Source organism: Phasianus colchicus, chromosome Z, assembly GCF_987193195.1.
Source record: "Phasianus colchicus chromosome Z, bPhaCol1.hap1.1, whole genome shotgun sequence".
Taxonomy (NCBI): Eukaryota; Metazoa; Chordata; class Aves; order Galliformes; family Phasianidae; genus Phasianus; species Phasianus colchicus.
In genome coordinates this window covers 12873195-12892890 of record NC_143476.1, presented here as the reverse complement: position 1 = coordinate 12892890, position 19696 = coordinate 12873195, and the positions used below count along the sequence as shown (strand labels likewise).

The window sequence follows — 19696 nt, the reverse complement described above, 5'->3', positions numbered from 1 at the left end:
TGATGTCCTTGTAGGAGCTGGGACATTTCTCCATCTCAGCAGCAGAGGGCAGGAGGGGTCCAAGGTGAGGGCACGCTCTCCTCTATTTTTCTGGCACTCAAAGACAAAGGGAACAAGAAAACCAGCAGTGTTTCCCTGCCCATGGCAAACACCAGCCTTTCCATCCTTACAGTCCTTCCTGCCATCAGCAGAGATATTTTGCTTTCTTGTGCCACTTCATCCCTTTAGCATCTGGCATTCTAACAAAAAAGTACTTACAAGGAGTTTTAATATTTTCATATTAAATGTCAGAATTAGAACCATTATGTTTACCAAATATTTAAAACGTTCAACCCAGTGAGAAGTGAATTGATGTTGTATTTAGCATTCAGATAAGAACTTGTATACGAAGTAAAAAGTGCTGCTTTCATAAACTATAGTCTCATTGTCAAGCCTTGCGCTGTCTCAGCAGATTATTACAGAATGTTCATTCAAGCAGGAATTAAGAGATGCGTCTGAATTGATAAGAACAACGAATAATTAAGAAAGCTTGACTGCAGTCTGCTTGAGGATTCCAGTCTGAAGTGTGTTCCACCTGATGACAACTGGGAATGTCTTTCTTTCACCATTAGAATCATTGCACCTCTGACTAAACACATAGCTAATCACCACTGAAAACCTAGGTGCAATTTCTGCAGTGCACAGACCAACTACGTGTTGATTAACATTCAGAGAGATTGTGCAGGTGTCCTTTTAGGAACTGGCCTACAGTATGCTAAGAGGGATGGATGTGGGGACATTAGGATCACGTGCCCTCTGCCTTTTAAGACAGCCCCAGCAGAGCAGGTCAGCAGGCTGAAGAGCTGAGTGGGTCACCAGGGCTCAGAGACTTCACTCGGCCATCTGAAAGTTGAGGGCCTTCAGCCCAAGCTGCCCTTTTCCATGCAGGCAAGGAGGCCAAGAGAAGGTGGATCGGCACGGTTCTGGTGCAGACAGGGGCTGCAGTGTGAGCAGGCCTACACAGACAAGGCTGTGCCCACACAGAGTGACAGCAGCTTTCGCTGTGAGCAGATTCCCAGGGGGCCTGAGCCATGGCAGTTCTTGATGGCAGCATGTTCCAATCAGCCCTGGAAGTCTTCTCTGGACGTCTGTCGCATTCTGGAATCCACACTGAGGACGCAGTCGCTGTGTCAGAGCAGCTGGCAGAGTCACGGGGAACCGTGACGTAGTTGGCCCAGGGAGCAACAACAAGGCCTGCACTGCTCAGCCAGCCCAGGCCAAAGGGGAGCACGAGAGAGAGCAGAGGAGAGAGGGGGGGAAAGAGGGCCAGGAAGGAAAGGCCTGTGCCTGAATGGACGTGTAGCAGCAGCTGCTGACAGCAAACTCGGTGATGGCAGGGGCACAGCAGAGCAGTGCAATGCTGGCAGCTTCCTGTGTCTTTCACACAGGCACTGCAGACATGGCCAGCACTGGGAGATCAGCAGAACTGCTGCACACCTCTGCCAGCCCAGGCCAGAGGAGTGCAGAACAGTGAGCTGCTGCTGAGGGGAGAGAGGATGGCCTGAGAGCTGACCTGAGAGGCAGGGCTGGCTGTGTGACAGCAGCCTCTGTGTCCTCCTCCTGTGTCTGTGAGGGCCAGAGGGCCAGAAGAGAACATGCCCAGACAACGAAGCCCTGCTGTCCTCTGCTGCTCAGCTGGAGAGATGTTCCGCCTTCCTGAAGGACGCTGATCCAAAGGGAAGGAATCAAAGGAAGTCCAGGCTGGCTGTCCTTGTGGGCATCAGCTGCTGGCAGCTGCCTCTGTGCTGCCATGGGCAGGGCACAGCACACACAGTGTTTGCAGCTCCCTGTGTGACACTGGCCCTGGTGACCTGACAGCCATAGGGAGACAATAGAAAGCGCTGCCTCCCTCTGCCAGATGAGGCAAAGGTGAGAATCCCAGAATCACAGCATGGCCCGGGTTGGAAAGGAGCTCAAGGTTCATGAATCTCCAACCCTTGGCTCTCCAAGGGTGCACAGGGGGCTTTGTTCTCCCTGTGGTGCAGCTTCAGTGCCAACTCACAGCTGAGCTGGTTGGCACACTGTGACAGCCTGCCGCTCTGAAGCTCTTGGGGCAGTGCTCAGTTCTTTCTGAAGTACTCTGGAAATGCTGCTTCTCCTTCACCAAGTCTGTTTCCAGACAGACGTCTTTTTCTCCTCTGTACACACAAACAGTATCTTGTAACTCCCTGGCACAGTGCTCAGAAGTGATACTTCTGGAAGCACGTCAGAGAAAAGTGGCCTTGTCCCAGTGGACTTTCAGAGCAGATGAGAACAAGTCTTGGTTGACGGCTTTCTTCTGCTTCTGGAACTGCACAGGCAGGTTGTGTGTTGTCATACTTTATGCCAGAGTGCCAAACTGAAGCAGTTTCTGCAACTTCTTTTGTTCATACTTGTCACTCTTTGCTGAGACCTTAACTTAGTCATTTTTAATGCGCTCTCATCTAAACTACTGAGTCCTCCAGTGTCAGTGTTGTATGAATCAGGACTGTGGGATTTAATCAGTGAAAGGATTCTGCTCTAATGACTGTCATTCTAAAGCTGATATTGTTTCTACCGCATCAGGCTTGCAGGAAGCATCTTTGATCAACAGAGAAATCAGAAAAATGGCTTTTCCTATTGCAGTTTCCTTTTAACTAGTGATGAAAGCTGTCAGTTTATTTTTGGCACCAGAAATCCTGGGATGCAACCAGGTTAGATAAGAAGTGAAACTGAGTCAACAGTAAAGGAACATAGATGAGATAGCATCACACAGCTGTGGAAAAGATGTTCCAGCTCTGTGTCTACCTACACCTTCAGGAGATGAAAAGTACAGGCTTACTGAGGTGTCCTGGGTTGCAGGTTCTGTTAGTCTCCATTTTTGGAAGAGCTGCTTGCAATAAATACCTTGTAAGGTGAATGAGCTTGATAGAAGTAGGGTGTGAAAGAGATGGATTTGCTGTTTCCCTGAAGGTGCAGGAGTATTGCTGTGCCTACAGTCAGTAAACAAGGCAGAAATCACTGTGTTCCTCAGAATGAAAAGCAAAAGAATAAAAATCTTTTTGGGAGTGACAGCACGCCTGAATGAAGCACAAATCTAAACATTTAAAATAAGGGCTAGTGTCAAAGGGACTTGCAGTATTTCTCGTGAAGAAATATTTGATGCTTCTTTATGAAAGTCATCATAACAAAAGTGTACTGATGTCTTTGCTGAGGATTTCCTTGGTTCCAGCCTGAAGGTGTGCGCAGGCATGAGCAGGCAGTGCTGAGCTGCAGGTGAGTGCCTGTGTCCCACAGCAGGAAACCCGTGGATGTCTTCAGGGGTTTGAAATGGGCAGAGCTGTGAAACCTGCAGGCTTTCACTGAAATTGTCCTCTGCTTTATTTTGTAATCTTAGTTTCAGCAATGCTTTCCAATATGATTTTCGTATGAGTGCAGATACATGGGATAGGATTTAAAGTTTTTATGGTGCTGCTGTATAATTTTCTGTAGTCATCATAAGCCAATAAAAAAAATAAATGGTAATCAGGCAATCTATTAACAACCTGTGGCACGTGTCAAAACAATTCTTGCAGGAAGACAATATTGCTATACAATAATGTGGCTATCCAAAACTGTTAATTATACTTGATGAGCTGGAGATAATCCTGAAATGCAGGACTTTGATCTTAGCCAAGAATAATACAAGTTATTATCGTTCTTAAATTGGCAGCTGCTATCAAAAGCCTGTGTCTTATTTCCCTTTTAGTAACACTGGCTAAATCAGAGAAAGTGATAAAAGAATTTCATGATTGCAGCTTAGGGATTCTTTCCCACTTGACCAGAAGTAATCGATGTCCAAAAATGTCTGTAAATACTTTTTCTATCTTATTTAGCCAGATGAATTGATATTTGAGAAGAATGGCAAAAACATTTTGCGTACATAGATAAGCAATGCAAATTTGCTGGATTATTTTAGAGAAAAAAGCTCCAGTTATCTGATCATTTCCATACAGAAATAAGATTTACAGTAAAATTCTCATTATTATTATTCAAGCATGAATAAGTTCAAAAAAGAGATGTGGGAAATGTTGTTTCAATTCCAGGTGATTGTAGGAAGGACTGTCAGGATGGAAAGGCTAGTGTCTGCCATGGGCAAAGAAACACTTCTGGTTTTCATGTTCCCTTTGTCTTTGACTGCAAGAGGCCATGAGGAGAGTGTGCCCTAAACTTGGACCCTATTTGACCATTGCAGCAGAGATGGAGAAGTGTTCAACCTTCTAGAAGGACTTCAGGACAAAGATATGTAATGAAAATAAGTCCAGATTGGCTGTCCTTGTGGGCATCAGCTGCTGCCATCTGCATAGTTGTTGCTATGGGAATGGCAGAACAGCTGGAATGTTGCATTTCCTTGTGTGACACAAGCACTGGTGAATTCAAAGCCAGAGGGGTATATTAGAAAGAGCATCACCTCCCTGCCAGATTAGGAAAAGGTGAGTGGGATGTTGTTTCAATTAGTGCAGATGGCAGGAAGGACTGTAAGGATGGAAAGGCTGGTGTTTGCCATGGGCAGGAAAACACATCTGGTTTTCATATTGTCTTTCTCTTTGAGTGCCAGATAAACAGGGGAGAATGTGGCTCACCTTGGATTCCTCCTGCCCTCTGCTGCTGAGAGGGAGAAATGTCCAATCTTCTAGAAGGACATCAGGACAAAGATATGTAATGAAAATAAGTCCAGGCTGGCTGTCCTTGTGGGCATCAGCTGCTGGCATCTGCATTGCTGCTGCCATGAGCATGGCACAGCAGGTAAATGATTGCTTTTCCTTGTGTGACACAGGAGCTCTTGACTTGAAAGCTAGAGGGATGCAATAGAAAGAGCTGCAACCTCTGCCAGACATGGCAAAGGTGAGTGGGATGTTGTTTCAATTAGTGCTGAAGTCAGGAAGACTGTAAGGATGGAAAGGCTGGTGTTTGCCATGGGCTGGGAAACACATCTGGTTTTCATTTTCTCTTTGAGTGCCAGATAAAGAGCAGAGTGTGCCCTCACCTTGGACCCCTCCTGCCCTCTTCTGCTGAGATGGAGAAATGTTCCAGCTTGTAGAAGGACATCAGGACAAAGATATGTAATGAAAATAAGTCCAGGCTGGCTGTCCTTGTTGGCATCAGCTGCTGGCATCTGCATTGCTGCTGCCATGAGCATGGCACAGCAGGTAAATGATTGCTTTTCCTTGTGTGACACAGGAGCTCTTGAGTTGAAAGCTAGAGGGATGCAATAGAAAGAGCTGCAACCTCTGCCAGACATGGCAAAGGTGAGTGGGATGTTGTTTCAATTAGTGCTGAAGTCTGGAAGACTGTAAGGATGGAAAGGCTGGTGTTTGCCATGGGCTTGGAAACACATCTGGTTTTCATTTTCTCTTTCTCTTTGAGTGCCAGATAAAGAGCAGAGTGTGCCCTCACCTTGGACCCCTCCTGCCCTCTTCTGCTGAGATGGAGAAATGTTCCAGCTTGTAGAAGGACATCAGGACAAAGATGTGTAATGAAAATAAGTCCAGGCTGGCTGTCCTTGTGGGCATCAGCTGCTGGCATCTGCATTGCTGCTGCCATGAGCATGGCACAGCAGGTAAAAGATGGTTTTCCTTGTGTGACACAGGAGCTCTTGACTTGAAAGCAAGAGGGATGCAATAGAAAGAGCTGCAACCTCTGCCAGACATGGCAAAGTGAGTGGGATGTTGTTTCAATTAGTGCTGATGTCAGGAAGGACTGTAAGGATGGAAAGGCTGGTGTTTGCCATGGGCTGGGAAACACATCTGGTTTTCATTTTCTCTTTCTCTTTGAGTGCCAGACAAACATGGGATAGTTTGCCCTCACCTTGGACCCCTCCTACCCTCTTCTGCTGAAATGGAGAAATGTTCCAGCTTCTAGAAGGACATCAGGACAAAGATGTGTAATGAAAATAAGTCCAGGCTGGCTGTCCTTGTGGGCATCAGCTGCTGGCAACTGCATTGCTGCTGCCATGAGCATGGCACAGCAGGTAAAAGATTGCTTTTCCTTGTGTGACACAGGAGCTCTAGACTTGAAAGCAAGAGGGATGCAATAGAAAGAGCTGCAACCTCTGCCAGACATGGCAAAGGTGAGTGGGATGTTTTTTCAGTTGCTGATGATTTCAGGAAGGACTGTAAGAATGGAAAGTCTGGTGTTTGCCATGGGCTGGGAAACACATCTGGTTTTCATCTTCTCTTTGTCTTTGTGTGCCAGAAAAAGAGGAGAGTGTGCCCTAACCTTGGACCCCTCCTGCCCTCTTCTGCTGAGATGGAGAAATGTTCCAGCTTGTAGAAGGACATCAGGACAAAGATATGTAATGAAAATAAGTCCAGGCTGGCTGTCCTTGTGGGCATCAGCTGCTGGCATCTGCATTGCTGCTGCCATGAGCACGGCAAAGCAGGTAAAAGATTGCGTTTCCTTGTGTGACACAGGAGCTCTTGACTTGAAAGCTAGAGGGATGCAATAGAAAGAGCTGCAACCTCTGCCAGACATGGCAAGGGTGAGTGGGATGTTGTTTCCATTGCCTATGATGTCAGGAAGGATTGTAAGGATGGAGAGGCTGGTGTTTGCCATGGGCAGTGAAACACATCTGGTTTTCATTTTCTCTTTCTCTTTGAGTGCCAGATAAACATGGGATAGTTTGCCCTCACCTTGGACCCCTCCTGCCCTCTTCTGCTGAAATGGAGAAATGTTCCAGCTTCTAGAAGGACATCAGGACAAAGATATGTAATGAAAATAAGTCCAGGCTGGCTGTCCTTGTGGGCATCAGCTGCTGGCATCTGCATTGCTGCTGCCAAGAGCATGGCACAGCAGGTAAAAGATTGCTTTTCTTTGTGTGACACAGGAGCTCTTGACTTGAAAGCTAGAGGGATGCAATAGAAAGAGCTGCAACCTCTGCCAGACATGGCAAAGGTGAGTGGGATGTTGTTTCAATTAGTGCTGATGTCAGGAAGGACTGTAAGGATGGAAAGGCTGGTGTTTGCCATGGGCTGGGAAACACATCTGGTTTTCATCTTCTCTTTGAGTGCCAGATAAAGAGCAGAGTGTGCTTTCAACTTGGACCCCTCCTGCCCTCTTCTGCTGACATGGAGAAATGTTCGAGCTTGTAGAAGGACATCAGGACAAAGATGTGTAATGAAAATAAGTCCAGGCTGGCTGTCCTTGTGGGCATCAGCTGCTGGCATCTGCATTGCTGCTGCCATGAGCATGGCACAGCAGGTAAAAGATTGCTTTTCCTTGTGTGACACAGGAGCTCTTGACTTGAAAGCAAGAGGGATGCAATAGAAAGAGCTGCAACCTCTGGCAGACATGGCAAGGGTGAGTGGGATGTTGTTTCAATTAGTGCTGATGTCAGGAGGACTGTAAGGATGGAAAGGCTGGTGTTTGCCATGGGCAGTGAAACACATCTGGTTTTCATTTTCTCTTTCTCTTTGAGTGCCAGATAAACATGGGATAGTTTGCCCTCACCTTGGACCCCTCCTACCCTCTTCTGCTGAAATGGAGAAATGTTCCAGCTTCTAGAAGGACATCAGGACAAAGATATGTAATGTAAATAAGTCCAGGCTGGCTGTCCTTGTGGGCATCAGCTGCTGGCATCTGCATTGCTGCTGCCTAGATCATGGCACAGCAGGTAAAAGATTGCTTTTCTTTGTGTGACACAGGAGCTCTTGACTTGAAAGCTAGAGGGATGCAATAGAAAGAGCTGCAACCTCTGCCAGACATGGCAAAGGTGAGTGGGATGTTGTTTCAATTAGTGCTGATGTCAGGAAGGACTGTAAGGATGGAAAGGCTGGTGTTTGCCATGGGCTGGGAAACACATCTTGTTTTCATCTTCTCTTTGTGTGCCAGATAAAGAGCAGAGTGTGCCCTCACCTTGGACCCCTCCTGCCCTCTTCTGCTGAGATGGAGAAATGTTCCAGCTTGTAGAAGGACATCAGGACAAAGATATGTAATGAAAATAAGTCCAGGCTGGCTGTCCTTGTGGGCATCAGCTGCTGGCATCTGCATTGCTGCTGCCATGAGCATGGCACAGCAGGTAAAAGATTGCTTTTCCTTGTGTGACACAGGAGCTCTTGACTTGAAAGCTAGAGGGATGCAATAGAAAGAGCTGCAACCTCTGCCAGACATGGCAAAGGTGAGTGGGATGTTGTTTCAATTAGTGCTGAAGTCTGGAAGACTGTAAGGATGGAAAGGCTGGTGTTTGCCATGGGCTTGGAAACACATCTGGTTTTCATTTTCTCTTTCTCTTTGAGTGCCAGATAAAGAGCAGAGTGTGCCCTCACCTTGGACCCCTCCTGCCCTCTTCTGCTGAGATGGAGAAATGTTCCAGCTTGTAGAAGGACATCAGGACAAAGATGTGTAATGAAAATAAGTCCAGGCTGGCTGTCCTTGTGGGCATCAGCTGCTGGCATCTGCATAGCTGCTGCCATGAGCATGGCACAGCAGGTAAAAATGGTTTTCCTTGTGTGACACAGGAGCTCTTGACTTGAAAGCAAGAGGGATGCAATAGAAAGAGCTGCAACCTCTGCCAGACATGGCAAAGGTGAGTGGGATGTTGTTTCAATTAGTGCTGATGTCAGGAGGACTGTAAGGATGGAAAGGCTGGTGTTTGCCATGGGCAGTGAAACACATCTGGTTTTCATTTTCTCTTTCTCTTTGAGTGCCAGATAAACATGGGATAGTTTGCCCTCACCTTGGACCCCTCCTACCCTCTTCTGCTGAAATGGAGAAATGTTCCAGCTTCTAGAAGGACATCAGGACAAAGATATGTAATGTAAATAAGTCCAGGCTGGCTGTCCTTGTGGGCATCAGCTGCTGGCATCTGCATTGCTGCTGCCATGAGCATGGCACAGCAGGTAAAAGATTGCTTTTCCTTGTGTGACACAGGAGCTCTTGACTTGAAAGCAAGAGGGATGCAATAGAAAGAGCTGCAACCTCTGCCAGACATGGCAAAGGTGAGTGGGATGTTGTTTCAGTTGCTGATGATTTCAGGAATGACTGTAAGGATGGAAAGTCTGGTGTTTGCCATGGGCAGGGAAACACATCTGGTTTTCATCTTCTCTTTGTCTTTGTGTGCCAGAAAAAGAGGAGAGTGTGCCCTCAACTTGGACCCCTCCTGCCCTCTTCTGCTGAGATGGAGAAATGTTCCAGCTTGTAGAAGGACATCAGGACAAAGATATGTAATGAAAATAAGTCCAGGCTGGCTGTCCTTGTGGGCATCAGCTGCTGGCATCTGCATTGCTGCTGCCATGAGCATGGCAAAGCAGCTAAAAGATTGCGTTTCCTTGTGTGACACAGGAGCTCTTGACTTGAAAGCTAGAGGGATGCAATAGAAAGAGCTGCAACCTCTGCCAGACATGGCAAAGGTGAGTGAGATGTTGTTTCAATTAGTGCTGATGTCAGGAGGACTGTAAGGATGGAAAGGCTGGTGTTTGCCATGGGCTTGGAAACACATCTGGTTTTCATTTTCTCTTTCTCTTTGAGTGCCAGATAAAGAGCAGAGTGTGCCCTCACCTTGGACCCCTCCTGCCCTCTTCTGCTGAAATGGAGAAATGTTCCAGCTTCTAGAAGGACATCAGGACAAAGATATGTAATGAAAATAAGTCCAGGCTGGCTGTCCTTGTGGGAATCAGCTGCTGGCATCTGCATTGCTGCTGCCATGAGCATGGCACAGCAGGTAAAAGATTGCTTTTCCTTGTGTGACACAGGAGCTCTTGACTTGAAAGCAAGAGGGATGCAATAGAAAGAGCTGCAACCTCTGCCAGACATGGCAAAGGTGAGTGGGATGTTGTTTCAATTAGTGCTGATGTCAGGAGGACTGTAAGGACGGAAAGGCTGGTGTTTGCCATGGGCAGTGAAACACATCTGGTTTTCATTTTCTCTTTCTCTTTGAGTGCCAGATAAACATGGGATAGTTTGCCCTCACCTTGGACCCCTCCTGCCCTCTTCTGCTGAAATGGAGAAATGTTCCAGCTTCTAGAAGGACATCAGGACAAAGATATGTAATGTAAATAAGTCCAGGCTGGCTGTCCTTGTGGGCATCAGCTGCTGGCATCTGCATTGCTGCTGCCATGAGCATGGCACAGCAGGTAAAAGATTGCTTTTCTTTGTGTGACACAGGAGCTCTTGACTTGAAAGCTAGAGGGATGCAATAGAAAGAGCTGCAACCTCTGCCAGACATGGCAAAGGTGAGTGGGATGTTGTTTCAATTAGTGCTGATGTCAGGAAGGACTGTAAGGATGGAAAGGCTGGTGTTTGCCATGGGCTGGGAAACACATCTGGTTTTCATCTTCTCTTTGTCTTTGTGTGCCAGAAAAAGAGGAGAGTGTGCCCTAACCCTGGACCCATCCTGCCCTCTTCTGCTGAGATGGAGAAATGTTCCAGCTTGTAGAAGGACATCAGGACAAAGATATGTAATGAAAATAAGTCCAGGCTGGCTGTCCTTGTGGGCATCAGCTGCTGGCATCTGCATTGCTGCTGCCATGAGCATGGCAAAGCAGGTAAAAGATGGCTTTTCCTTGTGTGACACAGGAGCTCTTGACTTGAAAGCAAGAGGGATGCAATAGAAAGAGCTGCAACCTCTGCCAGACATGGCAAAGGTGAGTGGGATGTTGTTTCAATTAGTGCTGATGTCAGGAAGGACTGTAAGGATGGAAAGGCTGGTGTTTGCCATGGGCTGGGAAACACAGCTGGTTTTCATTTTCTCTTTCTCTTTGAGTGCCAGATAAAGAGCAGAGTGTGCCCTCACCTTGGACCCCTCCTGCCCTCTTCTGCTGAAATGGAGAAATGTTCCAGCTTCTAGAAGGACATCAGGACAAAGATATGTAATGAAAATAAGTCCAGGCTGGCTGTCCTTGTGGGAATCAGCTGCTGGCATCTGCATTGCTGCTGCCATGAGCATGGCACAGCAGGTAAAAGATTGCTTTTCCTTGTGTGACACAAGAGCTCTTGACTTGAAAGCAAGAGGGATGCAATAGAAAGAGCTGCAACCTCTGCCAGACATGGCAAAGGTGAGTGGGATGTTGTTTCAATTAGTGCTGATGTCAGGAGGACTGTAAGGATGGAAAGGCTGGTGTTTGCCATGGGCAGTGAAACACATCTGGTTTTCATTTTCTCTTTCTCTTTGAGTGCCAGATAAACATGGGATAGTTTGCCCTCACCTTGGACCCCTCCTACCCTCTTCTGCTGAAATGGAGAAATGTTCCAGCTTGTAGAAGGACATCAGGACAAAGATATGTAATGAAAATAAGTCCAGGCTGGCTGTCCTTGTGGGCATCAGCTGCTGGCATCTGCATTGCTGCTGCCATGAGCATGGCAAAGCAGGTAAAAGATTGCGTTTCCTTGTGTGACACAGGAGCTCTTGACTTGAAAGCTAGAGGGATGCAATAGAAAGAGCTGCAACCTCTGCCAGACATGGCAAGGGTGAGTGGGATGTTGTTTCCATTGCTGATGATGTCAGGAAGGATTGTAAGGATGGAGAGGCTGGTGTTTGCCATGGGCAGGGAAACACATCTTGTTTTCATTTTCTCTTTCTCTTTGAGTGCCAGATAAACATGGGATAGTTTGCCCTCACCTTGGACCCCTCCTGCCCTCTGCTGCTCAGAGGGAGAAATGTTCCAGCTTGTAGAAGGACATCAGGACAAAGATATGTAATGAAAATAAGTCCAGGCTGGCTGTCCTTGTGGGCATCAGCTGCTGGCATCTGCATTGCTGCTGCCATGAGCATGGCACAGAACTAAAAGATTGCGTTTCCTTGTGTGACACAGGAGCTCTTGACTTGAAAGCTAGAGGGATGCAATAGAAAGAGCTGCAACCTCTGCCAGACATGGCAAAGGTGAGTGGGATGTTGTTTCAATTACTGCTGAAGTCAGGAAGACTGTAAGGATGGAAAGGCTGGTGTTTGCCATGGGCTGGGAAACATATCTGGTTTTCATTTTCTCTTTCTCTTTGAGTGCCAGATACAGAGCAGAGTGTGCCCTCACCTTGGACCCATCCTGCCCTCTGCTGCTCAGAGGGAGAAATGTCCAAGCTTCTAGAAGGACATCAGGACAAAGATGTGTAATGAAAATATGTCCAGGCTGGCTGTCCCTGTGGGCATCAGCTGCTGGCATCTGCATTGCTGCTGCCATGAGCATGGCACAGCAGGTAAAAGATTGCTTTTCCTTGTGTGACACAGGAGCTCTTGACTTGAAAGCTAGAGGGATGCAATAGAAAGAGCTGCAACCTCTGCCAGACATGGCAAAGGTGAGTGGGATGTTGTTTCAATTAGTGCAGATGTCAGGAAGGACTGTAAGGATGGAAAGGCTGGTGTTTGCCATGGGCAGGGAAACACATCTGGTTTTCATTTTCTCTTTGTCTTTTAGTGCCAGATAAAGAGCAGAGTGTTCCCTCAACTTGGACCCCTCCTTCCCTCTTCTGCTGAGATGAAGAAATGTTCCAGCTTCTAGAAGGACATCAGGACAAAGATATGTAATGAAAATAAGTCCAGGCTGGCTGTCCTTGTGGGCATCCGCTGCTGGCATCTGCATTGCTGCTGCCATGAGCATGGCAAAGCAGGTAAAAGATTGCTTTTCCTTGTGTGACACAGGAGCTCTTGACTTGAAAGCAAGAGGGATGCAATAGAAAGAGCTGCAACCTCTGCCAGACATGGCAAAGGTGAGTGGGATGTTGTTTCCATTGCTGCTGATGTCAGGAAGGACTGTAAGGATGGAAAGGCTGGTGTTTGCCATGGGCTAGTAAACACATCTGGTTTTTATCTTCTCTTTCTTTTTGAGTGCCAGATACAGAGCAGAGTGTGCCCTCACCTTGGACCCATCCTGCCCTCTGCTGCTCAGAGGGAGAAATGTCCAAGCTTCTAGAAGGACATCAGGACAAAGATGTGTAATGAAAATATGTCCAGGCTGGCTGTCCCTGTGGGCATCAGCTGCTGGCATCTGCATTGCTGCTGCCATGAGCATGGCACAGCAGGTAAAAGATTGCTTTTCCTTGTGTGACACAGGAGCTCTTGACTTGAAAGCTAGAGGGATGCAATAGAAAGAGCTGCAACCTCTGCCAGACATGGCAAAGGTGAGTGGGATGTTGTTTCCATTGCTGCTGATGTCAGGAAGGACTGTAAGGATGGAAAGGCTGGTGTTTGCCATGGGCAGGGAAACACATCTGGTTTTTATCTTCTCTTTCTTTTTGAGTGCCAGATAAAGAGCAGAGTGTGCCCTCACCTTGGACCCCTCCTGCCCTCTTCTGCTGAGATGGAGAAATGTTCCAGCTTGTAGAAGGACATCAGGACAAAGATGTGTAATGAAAATAAGTCCAGGCTGGCTGTCCTTGTGGGCATCAGCTGCTGGCACCTGCATTGCTGCTGCCATGAGCATGGCACAGCAGGTAAATGATTGCTTTTCCTTGTGTGACACAGGAGCTCTTGACTTGAAAGCTAGTGGAATGCAATAGAAAGAGCTGCAACCTCTGCCAGACATGGCAAAGGTGAGTGGGATGTTGTTTCAATTAGTGCTGATGTCCGGAAGGACTGTAAGGATGGAAAGGCTGGTGTTTGCCATGGGCAGGGAAACACATCTGGTTTTCATCTTCTCTTTGTCTTTGTGGGCCAGATAAAGAGCAGAGTGTGCCCTCAACTTGGACCCCTCCTGCCCTCTTCTGCTGAGATGAAGAAATGTTCCAGCTTCTAGAAGGACATCAGGACAAAGATATGGAATGAAAATAAGTCCAGGCTGGCTGTCCTTGTGGGCATCAGCTGCTGGCTTCTGCATTGGTGTTACCATGAGCATGTCACAGCAGGTAAGGGATTGCTTTTCCTTGTTGGACAGCTGTTAAGCCATTTTGATTCACCCTTTGCATCCACAGCATACAGTTTTTTCCCACACTGCTGTTTCTATCCAGCAGTGTGCATATGTGCAGTGCTACAGATGTTGGTGGTCCTGCCTGTGGCAGGTGGTTGGAGATTCGTGATCCTTGAGGTCCCTTCCAACCCGGGCCATTCATTGTGTGTGTGTGTGACTGGCTAAACACCAATTGTTGCTAGCTCAGCAGGTATACTCCTAATTATTGAACGCCTGACAGCTGCTTATCAACACTTGGCCACTATTTCTGGACACCTGCTCATCCCTGAAGAGAGAGAAGTTTGGAAGGAGGACAGAGGGGAGTCTCTTGATGCCTGCCTGTTGCATCCCAACCTGCCCACAGAGTGAGTCACTTCGGCCTTGTGTGGAGGCCCTGGCTTCTTTGGAGTCTGTTTTTCTTTTGCTGAGCTTCTCCTATCCAAACAGAATGGCCTTACAACATGCTTTCTGGTCCTTAATGCTATACCCATGCAATTTGTAACTATTACAGTTCTGTAAGTGAGAATTGATCACATGATTGAACAACTGTATTTCTAAAATATGTTATGAAATAACTTCTTTTTACTAATACTAATACTAATAAAGTCTTTCTACTTTTTCAAACTGTTTCTAAGGGCAAATTACAAAACACATTGTGCTGTACTGCTTCAGAGCAATCCCACATTTGATAGCCAGTGCAGAAACAACATTCCATCCTACAGCATTAGCTAGTTCAGAGGTACCAGACGTGTATCTGGATGTGGCTGTTGTGCATAACTGGGGCTGAGGGATCAGAAGTGACAGCTCCACTCTTGGAGACCACAGAACTAAAATGGAAAGATAAAATAGTTGCAGGGCAATTGTTCTGTGTGCCTGAAGCAGGGACCGATTTATGGGGGAGAGATTTAACAGTTAAATGAGGATTACAGCTGCAAGTCTGTGAAACAGATATCAGGGGTCAATGAATGTGTTAACAGCTGTGATGAAGAAGAAATGAATCCAAATGGTGTGGGCAGGGGAAGGAAATCGGGGTGGACTCACAATTTTCCCTTACAAAGAACTGCTCAAGGAGGGAGTGGAGCTGTGAAACAGCAACAATATCCCATAGCCTTAGAAGGGAGAGTGGGTCTAAAAGCTGTAACACAGACAGTGCTTAAGGATGGTCTTCTGGATCCTTGTCTGTGGCCTTATAACACCCCAATCCTGTCGGCATGGAAGGCAGACGGCACGTATCGGCTGGTGCAAGATGTAAGGAAATGACTGAACCCGTTCTCAAAAGACAGCCTGTGGTTCCTAACCCCTATACCCTAATGAGTCAGATCGCACACGGACAGCAGTGGTTTGGTGTGAGAGACCTCACAGATGCTTTCCAGACAGCCTTTGGACTCAGGGAGAAATGGCTGCGTTTGTATGAGGACACATTGTAATCCTATTGTGATTCGTGATGATACTGTAGATACTGGAAATCGTGCTAATCCTTGTCTTGGCAGCATTTGAAGCAAGCAACTGGTGCTGCTGTCATGCAGAAAGCTCCCTTCCAACCACTCAGCAAGCATTTGGATGAGACAGCTTCCTGCTGGGGAGCCCTCCGACATCACTGCTGCCTCCTCCAGAACCATACCTGCAGATGCTTCAGAGCTCTTCAGCATGGACTTCCTTCCTCCCATCAGCAGCTGCTCCTGCACTGACCTTCATTCACACTGGGATACCATCTGCTTCCAGCAGGAGCTGACCTGCGAGACAGAGAAAGGAAACGTGGGATGAGCACCAATGCAGAAGCACAAGGCTGTGTCACCACCACGTCTTGCAGCCTTGGGAAGTCAGCTGCAACTGCAGCCTTGGTCAGAATTACAACGGGCACCGTAAATTAAGTGTGACCTCTGAAGTTGTTGCCATGATCAGAAATAGACGCTGAAATCGCTCACATAACTGTCGGTGGTTCCCTCCAAATTCTTTTGCTTTGGGGAACAGATGGACTCGGAATGGAAGGACACGAGAAAAATGACATCTGTTTGAGCTCAGCAGACTTGAGAGGTGGGCCTGGGTGAACCTCATGAGGTTCAGCACAGCCAAGTGCAAGGTTTGGCATTTGGGCCGGAGGAATCCCAGGCATTCTTTTGTCATCGTGGTGGTTTCCAATAGACCCCAACAATGAGACATCAGGTCGCCGTGTGGGCTCCTGGGTGACACTGCCATTTCCCAGCCATTGCAGCCTAGGGGCAAATAAAGTAAAATACTTCAGAAAGATCTCACACTGATTGCATATTTTACTGTTCTTTTACACAAAACAGAAGGGGAGGGCAGCAGATGCATGCAGCTGCATCAACACCCAGGCTGCTAAAGGAATGGAAAGACAGAAACATCAAATATCAATGCCTTATTCTAATGCAAGGAGGGAAGCTTCTATCAATGTTACTTTTTATCATTCAAAATGAGCAGTTGGCACTCTTAAAGGAAAATCCTAGGCCCCAGGTTCTGACAGTGTGGCAATCTGGCACGGACTCAGCTGTGACGGATCCAAACAGTCTGTTCCAGATTTTAACATCCCTTCTATGCATTCACAAGTTTTCTCTCTTGACTTCCCCTTACAGCCGTTAGATGCCAGCAAAACATCCCACAAACACTCCTTAACTCTGTGCACACAGGCACCCATCCAACCAGAGCCATCAGTCATTCCCAGCCATGCGCTCTTCCTCCAATCATGGTCAGCATCACACGGCTGTCACGCAGCTCACTTGACTCAGTTTTTCTCTTCTTTCTGGAGGTGTCCTTGCTTCTCAGCCTTACCTTCTCGTGATGTTTATCTCGCCCTGCAGCTCCTGCTCTGAATAGGCTTTCTTGGATTCCCGCATGACAGGCACAAAATGCAGCCACAGCCCCTGCCACCAAGGTCAGCTCTTCAGCACACATTACCTGAGGAGCACTTGGCAACTCCTGCAACCTGAGCAGTGCCAGGAAGACTGTTTCACTTCTGCTTCTCCTGGCTCAGAAATTCATTTTCCTACCTAGAAAATGGGAAAAGAAAAGAAAGAAAAAAAATCCTGACATAAAGCAGACACAATTGATACTATGGAATTCTGGAAGGCAAGGGATTTGCCCTCTATGATGAGAAGTTGACTGCAAAGAACTAAGAAGAGCCATGAGCAGGTTGTGAACTTGTGGGTAAAATCAGGAAGTGCAGCAGTGCAGGGCTTCTGGAGGTGAGGGTCTGCTACAGCCGCCTGGAAAGAGAGCCTGTTGGTGGGAGCTGCTTACTGCAGCCAGCAGAAGCATCGCACTCACTGACTCTCATCCTGATGGGGGATTCCAATCAGTCTGGGAAATCAGCATGGCTGGCTGCAAGCAATCTGACAGACTCCTGGAGTGCAGTGAGAATCACTCTGTGGTGCAGGCATTGGGCACAGCAAGCAGAAGGGAAGCATGGCTGGACATGGTGCACACCAGGGGTTACGACAGGAGGCGGTCAGGGCTGCAGTGACCATGCCCTCCTTGAGTTGGTGATCTCAAGGAATGCGGGCCTGGCAGGAAGCAAAGGCAGGAGCCTGAACTTCAGGAGAGCCAGCTGCAGGCTGTTCCAGGAATTCTTGGACGAGATCCTCTGGACAACTGTTTGTAGGGGCAAAGGCATGGAAAAGAGCTGGTCACTTTCTCAGAAGAAAACTTGCTCAGGTTGCACGCTGAGCTGCAGGAGAGGAAGGGGAGGAGGTGCCAGCACGGCTCTGCACGATGCTCTGCCACACTGGGCAGCTTGATCATGGCTCAGCAGTGGGATCCGACGTGGAGAAGGGGAGAAGGAAATCAAGGATGGGAGGGAACCATCAGACACAGTCAATAACTGTCTGTGAAGTCTTGCAAACCAGAGATTCCCAGGTTGTTTCTGCTTTCGTAGCATCTTTGTGCTGCAGGGTGAGCAAAAGGTTCTGCTGCTTGATTCTTCTGCAGGAGCCGCCTAAAAGGGAAATGGCCACTGAGCTGCAGACCAAGCAGTACTGCCTGACGTTGGCCAGGGGGAGCTTCTCCTGCCGCAGTGTGCTGATGACAGGTCTGGAGATGATCTGCAGGGCCAGTTCGTAGATGGGAGCCAGGAAAGGACATGATGGGAGGAGGGAGGTGTTAAGCAACAGCCAACGCATGGAAATGCATCAGAAAGCCCTGAAAAGCATCACAAAGCCACAGCCAGGAAGCTTGGGAGTATCATGAGCAGCATCCAGGATGCGAGAGATTATTTGCTACCATGCCAAATGGTAGCAGAGCTCCCCCTGCAGACATCCCAAAGCCAGAGAAAACAGGAACAAACCCGGAGCTGTGCTGCACAAACCCAACACCCACAGCATTGCAAGCTGGGGTGCCTTGCTGTGTGCTGCATTCATCCCAGTCCGTGTGAATGAAGACTCTGGAGGCAGTCAAGGCGTTGATTGAGCACGAGTGTGCTTTTATTATTGTATAAAGGACAGGAGGATGTGAGAGGTCCACGGTGAAGATGGGACTCATCCTGTCTTGTCATGGAGAGAGTGGCTCAGAGCTCTCAGTGCTGCTGTCCGGTGCCTGGGACTGGAGGCCTGATTGAAAGTCCCCCTGCAAGAGGCTCTGCTCCTCTTCACTGATGCTGACCTGCTCCTGCATGGAGGTGCTGCTGTCGGGGCACTCACACTGTGCTTGGGATGGGCTGCACTGCAGAGACTCTGGGTTAAAATCCACACTTGTGACTGTGGTGTCTGGGAGGCACAGGTCAGCAACTTCAGCAGAGCCAGGTGTAATGAGAGCATGGACTTCGATGAGCTCCTTCTCTCCATTAATGTTGTTAGATGGAAGGCTGCTATTGGAACTGCAGCAATTTGTGCTTCCTATGAGCTCTCCACTGATGGAAGCACACAGAGCATCCTCGCTACTTGCCCTGGATCTTATGGCTTGGCAAGGGCTCGATTCACCTAGAAAGGATACACAGGGGTTAGTGTCAAACTTTCACAAGCTGAATTACGACAGTGGTTCTTGATCAGGGGTGAAGATTTAGGCATGGGATTGAATGCTAGAAAGAGATACAAGTGCAGAGCAAGCTTGAATTCTATGTTCCTGAAAAGCAGGGATTTGGAAGCTGCATTTGCACCCTTACCTGCCAGGACTACCACTGCTGTTTCTGAGGGCTGCCTGGCATTGCGCTGCAGTTGGCGTTTGCTGCCAGAGGATGGCTTCCTGAGGCTGAAGCAGCAACACCAACTGCTAGCTGGTGATTCCTCATTCTTGCTGGGTGGATTTTGCCTGGAGAGAGAAAACAGCCAATGCTGTGAGTCGTGCGTGGTGCAGGGTGAGGGAAGAGCTGCACGGAGCTCTTGGCAGCAGTTGCTTGTTCCTAGCACTGCCTGGTTTCTGCAGGAAAACACAAAAACCCACCCAAACAATGATGCTAGGTGCTGGAAAAGAAAGTCCTCTTTACCTGTCAGATGGAAAGTCAACGACGGTGTGGAATTTGCCCTGCCCAGCTGCAGGGCTTTCTTCCACTTCAATGTCCCTGCTGCTCTCTGTTACCACAGAAGAGGTGCTGTGGCCTCGCCTCTGTGCCTGTGCCTCCTCCAGGCTGAGCAGCTTTGTGGCAGCAGAAGAGACTCCCACAGACTTGGGCCCTGGGAGAGAATTGTGCCCTGTCAAGGAAAACCACAGGTAAGAGCGAGGATCAGAAAGCAGCAGCACAGCCACCAGAGTTCTGGGGGAGGTGCTGTACTTTTCTCAGGCTTGCTTATCCGAGCCACTGGAAGAAGAGGAGCCCAAAATAACCATGTGGGCAGAGGTCTGTTTATGGCAAAGGACACGGTCATAATGAAGAGCAGCTTACTGTATCAAAATAGGCAAGGAAA

At 48.0% G+C, this 19696-nt stretch overlaps 1 protein-coding gene across 1 annotated transcript in view; it reads right to left on the bottom strand.

Annotated features, from left to right (window-relative positions):
* Positions 1-19696, bottom strand: part of LOC149912559 (rho GTPase-activating protein 32-like) — a 490746-nt gene that overhangs the window by 67225 nt on the left and 403825 nt on the right. The gene's annotated exons all lie outside the window — the stretch shown is intronic.